This window comes from Sphaerodactylus townsendi, linkage group LG04 (assembly GCF_021028975.2).
Source record: "Sphaerodactylus townsendi isolate TG3544 linkage group LG04, MPM_Stown_v2.3, whole genome shotgun sequence".
In the NCBI taxonomy this organism is placed as follows: domain Eukaryota; kingdom Metazoa; phylum Chordata; class Lepidosauria; order Squamata; family Sphaerodactylidae; genus Sphaerodactylus; species Sphaerodactylus townsendi.
The window spans coordinates 35,947,411-35,953,410 of NC_059428.1; positions in this window are offsets into that span (position 1 = coordinate 35,947,411).

Genomic DNA, 6,000 nt, shown 5'->3' on the forward strand with positions numbered 1-6,000 from the left:
GAAGCATACATTTTAACTGTATTAGATGCACTTATTTTGTTTGTATGTGTTATTCAGTGTCACACATAGATGCCGGTCCAGTATGCATTATTTCATGATCCCTTGCATCAGGTTACTGTGAAGGGGACCTAGCTTAAAAGTTGAGTGAATACGTCACATGTGGAAAATCAAGAAAGTCCATTTCTATAAACCCATAAGAATCTCAGATTGCCATGCTGGGAAAATCCTCTGCTTGAGACTTTGCAGAACTGCTGCCAGGAAGAGTAGACATGGCAAGGCTAAATGGGCCAGTGCTCAAAATGGGACAGCTTCACACATTCATATGATCACTCAACACCACAATGCATGCTAGTGCATTTTTCCAACATATGGTAAGAAATACAAATATAGATGTGGCCTGATAAGAGTTTTATGTGAATCTTCCCTGACCAATTCAAGACTAACTAGAGAAATCAGGCTGAGATGAATTTTCAGTTGTTTTACACAACTATACAAACTCTTAATTGGTCCCCTGCATTTATTTTGACAACAAATTTATTAATTAATCATTCAATAGCCATACAGTTATCAGACTAATAAAAAACCCTTTTTAATTTATTACACAGGGGAGGTTCATTCATCAGTGTCTAATTGGTTAAATCAACAGCATTTCTGTCCTGTAAATTAGGTTTAACTGGGCTCTGGATTGTTAAATATAATTGTTCTGTGCTTGACAGTGTTTCAGGAAGGGTTGGAAGGAGGTTAATTGTGGAGTAATGCCACCCTGCCACCAACTGTCTGCTACCAGCTGACATGGATCTTTAGGAGACTATAACGAAAAAGGACTGCTGGTCGCAGTAGTATTGAGTGGTTTATTTATTTTAAATAGAAAATGGAAATTGCCTACTATGGTTTTGTTTCAGGGAAGAAAATTCAACTGTGAGGAAGATTTTCTTCCCATGGAGCTATCTAAATATCACAGTTAGTGCTTCTCCATCTCTGCAGGAAGAGGTTCTTTCCCCCTGTGCCCCCCCTCACTGTTTGCATTGTCTCTTGGGATTCATCAGATATACACAATGGATTTGCTTACAACTGCTTGAAATAATTTCCAGAGCTTTAAACCACACAAGGAGACCAGTTCCAAGCAGAGAAAGCTCAATGGCTAAGGTTAGGCTCCCTGAAGACAAGATATCAGATGAAAAGGTCAATGCCAGCAGGAGAATTCTTAAGACCCCTATGGTTTTGCTATTGGCATTCATAAATATATTATCTTCATGTTAATTTTTGCTTCTTCATTCTTGAACCTTATTATCTCAACCCAGGGAATCTTAGGCAACACTCAGAACCAGTGGTTTCTCAAGGGCCCATTGAAGGATGATTGGAAACATAACCTAAGATATTTTGAGAATATTGAAAACAATGAAAGGGTCACCAGGAGCCACAGATACAAAACAATGATAAGCAAATTGCCCTCACAGTTTCAGAACAAGCCTGGGTAAAAGAAACTGCATTAGTCATGGTTTACTGAAATCTGGAATCTATGGCAGACAATAACAGTCAAGGTCTTCAGCTGCACCATCTGAGGTATATCTGGCTGTCCTTTAGAACTCGATGTATGATGAAACTGTTGGTTATGAAATAATGTTCTTAAAGAGGGCTAGGACTATCAATAGTATTAATATGGAGGGAATGAGTTTTGAATGCTCCCTAAATAGTAAGAATAATATGATGATGTGTCACCATAAAGTCCTGTCTTCAAGACTTTTGAATGCATCCTGAATAAATCGTTTGGTTTTGAAATGAGAATGGCCACCTTGGGAAATTCCTTGAGATTTGGAGGTGGAATGTGAGGATGGGAAGGATCTCAGCAAGGTACAATGCCAAACAGTTCATCCCCTAAAGCTGTCTTTTTCTTCAGGGGAACTGATGACTGGTGTCTGAAGATCAGTTGTAATTCCAGGAGCTCTCCAGTTGGCAACCTCCAGTCGGCAACCCTGAACTAAATATAATTCCTTTGTCCTACTGCAGATCCTAGGTTTGCTTCTCATGCTATTTCTCATGCTGTTTTTGAGAGTCCTCTATTACCTTGGAGAACCATTTCAGGGAGATCAGTGGTGGGAGATGTAGGAACATTCTGTTCCATTGACAAAAGTGTGTTATATGAGTAAAAATTAAATCTGGATCTAGTCCTTTATATGTATTTAAATAATCAAGCATTTCCTGTACAAAGTAAGAGGAGACCCCAGCATGGATCTATTCTGTCTAAGAAACCCTACTCATATTTGAGACAGACCCCCACTGAGCCTTCTACCACATCAAGACTGGGAAACCACTCACCCAGAGTTTTCCTGCCTTTTCACATCAATGTCTGAGGTGCTACTAATAATAGTAGTGTGAAGTAAAAATCACTTTCTGCTGGGTTTTTCATTCCAGCATACAAGCACTGCACTGCATGTTGGGATAATTTTTAGAGTGGACATTCTATCTGTGGCAGTTGCGGCAATTATGACAGTTGAATTAAAGATTTGTTACTGTGTGTGTTGATTAAAATCTCTCTCTCTCTCTCTCTCTCTCTCTCTCTCTGGGTGCATGTATTTTCTGTCAATTCAGAGGTAGTGTTTATTGTTCTTCCTGAAGCTTGAAGCTTGAAACCTGTAAACTATAAATATGTACAAAGGAGTTACTTTGCATTGTTTGTAATGTTAGAAAGCAAGTAAAGATTCAACAGTTATATGTGAGACAAAAAGGTGATTTGTTTACCACAGAAGTAAAACCATCTGAACTTAACAGAAGCAGCAACTAAGTCTCTAGACTTTCTTGCATACTTTCTTCAGGATCCTAAGAAAGAGAAATTAGCAGATCCAACTTAAAACTAATTATTTTTTTCCCTTCAGGTTATGGGCCCAGGCATTTATATTGCGAGAGACCCAGGTTTTTACCTTGGGAGACACAGGCTTTTACCTTGACAGAAACAGTGTTAAGTTGAATCAAGGAAGATCTTCTAACAATGCTCCACAGAAATTTTCCTTTGACTACTGTAATGTTCCTAACAGAGGACAAAGGAAAGGGAAACTATGCAGCAAATCCCCACACTAACTGTGAATGATTATCAACAGTGGAGAAAAAGAGCAATCATATGTATAAAGGAAGAACAAAGTTATGAATGTAATGAAAATCCCAAACCTGACCAAGGTGAAGAGGAACTTTTTAAAAAAAGGTAATTGTAGGATGCAGTTGTTACCACAATAATTTATGCATATCTAGATGATACTCTGCTAATCTATATAAACAAGAGTGAAACTGCAAAAAAAGTTGCAAAAACTGTAATGCACATTTGCTCAGAGTAGCTATATAACACAGAACTGGTAGATAAAGGAGTTAGTAAAAATAAGGCTGGCAGACAGAGAAGGTTGTGAAAGATATATCAATAATCTTCTGACAGTATTTGATGAATTAAAATTAACAGGATTAGAGTTAACATACAACAGAAAACTGGCCTTTTAATGGGGACTCAGTGAAATAATGAAAAACTAGTGAAAATTTGTCTCAGTTTTGGAGGGAGAAGAAAGTTTAACACTTGATCAATCTATTGCAAGACTTTTGTTTTAATGTATCTCACAGTTGTGGCCAAGCAAACGGCCAGGCAGGAGGCGTTTTTGTTGGGCATGCTTTCCTCTTTTTTAAATATCCCATCTCACATCTGCAGAGCCACACAGGCACAAAGGATTGTATTATGGTGTGTTTGTTTGGGGGGCAGTTATTCATGCCTTCCTGTGAAGCTTAGCATTGGTGGAAGGCAAATTTTTAAAATCCCATGCTTCTGTGCAAAGGCGTGCACCTGGGTGATGGTCTGGCTATCCACAAGCCATGCAAATGACCTGGGGCGAAGATGGGTTCATTTATCCTGCTTCCAGCCTGCTTTAGATTTGCTGTGTAGAAAGGGCCTTAGAGAGAAATGAATCAATCGTAGATGTACCAAACCTGCAACTAGAAAGAAAAAATGCTTAATTTTGCAAAACAAATACAGAGAAAAAAATCAAAATATTTTTTAAAAAAGAAACAATTTTTGTCCCACAAAATGAGAAGAGCTTTATAATTAGAAATAATAGTTTAGAATCTGAAAGATGGATCATTGACAGTGGATGCACAAGTCATAGTACTCAGAAAAATAATTTAAGAATATTGATAGAAGAAAAAAATGGAACACTTCAGATAGCAAATGAGAATTCAAGATTATGAGAATTCAAGGATTTGGGAGTGGATAGCTAAAGTTTAATTTACCCAAAGACACTGTTGAGCATATGGTCAGCAATGTACAATACATAACCAGATTTAGACTGCAATATGCTAAGTGTGTCAGCCCTAGACAAGGAAGGTTTTACAGTATACTTTGAGAAAAATAGATGCACGGTAACTAAAAATAATATACTTCATACACAAGCATTTGGGAATATGTGTACGGAAGTGTACGGAAGAGAACAGTCAGGAACTATGTCATAGATGACTTGGACACAGAGATGTAAAGATTACCCTTTATCTACAAAATAAGAACCTTAGCTCAGGAATCAAAGTAAATTCACATGATCAGGATAAAATAACAAAGTGGATAGATTATCTTATAGTGAAGGGCATCACTAAGAACAGAAAAGAGAAGCACTAGAGTACTGGACATTATATAAAGTGATAGTTGTGTGTTTTATAACATGCCATCATTAGGAGGAAATAAATATGCATCAATATTTGTTAATGAATTTTCATGGTACTGTGTAAGCTACATATTGAGAGAAAAGAGTCAAACCCACGAAGTGCTTAAGAAATATATTGTAATGGTGATGAAGAAATTCAAGTGAAAACCAAAGGCACTTCAGGCGGACAATGGTGGTGAGTACATCTCACACCACATACAAGAATTTCTTGCGGCACAGAGAATTCTACACAGGAGTGTTGAACGTACACCCGAGCAGATTGGGATTGCAGTGAGAAAACTAAGATATCTCCAGGAGATGGACCAAATGTATATTGGTGGATGCTAAATTGTCTAACAGATTTTGGGCAGAAGGTATGGCCACAATGACATACCTCCAGAATAGACTATCCACAAAAGCCACTACAAAAACACCATACCAGCTATGGTATGGCACAGTATCAAATACACAGTTCATTAGAGTATTTGGCAGCAAAGCATTTTCCTATGTTACCAAAGAAAGAAGACAAAAACTTTGTTGGCTTTGTACCAGGATGCAAGGGATACCAAGTACTGAATGCCAGAACACAGCAAGTCACAATTAGATATATAGCCTATTATGATGAAAGAAAACAATCTGATCAGAAACAAATCATTTCAAGAACATCTCAATCACTTGTTAAAACACCGAGACAATTACTGACACTGCAGATTGTAAACCCGAAATTCTGATCAAAAAGATAAAGATACCACAGAATGCAGAAGAAGTGCAGTAAAAGAAGGGGATATGGATGAGGATGTGGTGGTGGAGGTACAGATAACAAACAGATAACAAACCAAATTCCTGAATAATCCTGACACTCATCTCACGTCAATAAAGGAATATCAGCTCCACAATTGTCCTACATGGTGAGGTCAACATTGCTGAAAGAACCAGCAAGTTAGAAAGAAGTCCAGCAAATGCCAACCACAGAAGCCACAAAATGGAAAGCGGCAGCATGGGAAGAAATTGAGACATTGCACAAAAAATAAACTTTGACCTTGGTAAAACTATCACCTAACAAGAAAGCAATTGGATGTAAATGGGTATTTAAAGCAAAACAAGATGCAAAAGGAAATGTAGAAAAATGTGAAGCAAGGTTAGTGACCAACAGATTTCTTTAGAAGTATGGAGAGGATTTTAATGAGATATTTGCACCAGTTGTAAGGTGCAATTGGGGTGCTCTTAAGTGTTCCATCATTCTAAGAAAATTCAGGTCAAGCATCTTGATGTCAAGACTACATTTCTTCATGGAGAGATTATAGAAGAATTATACATGGAGCAACCACCAGGTTTT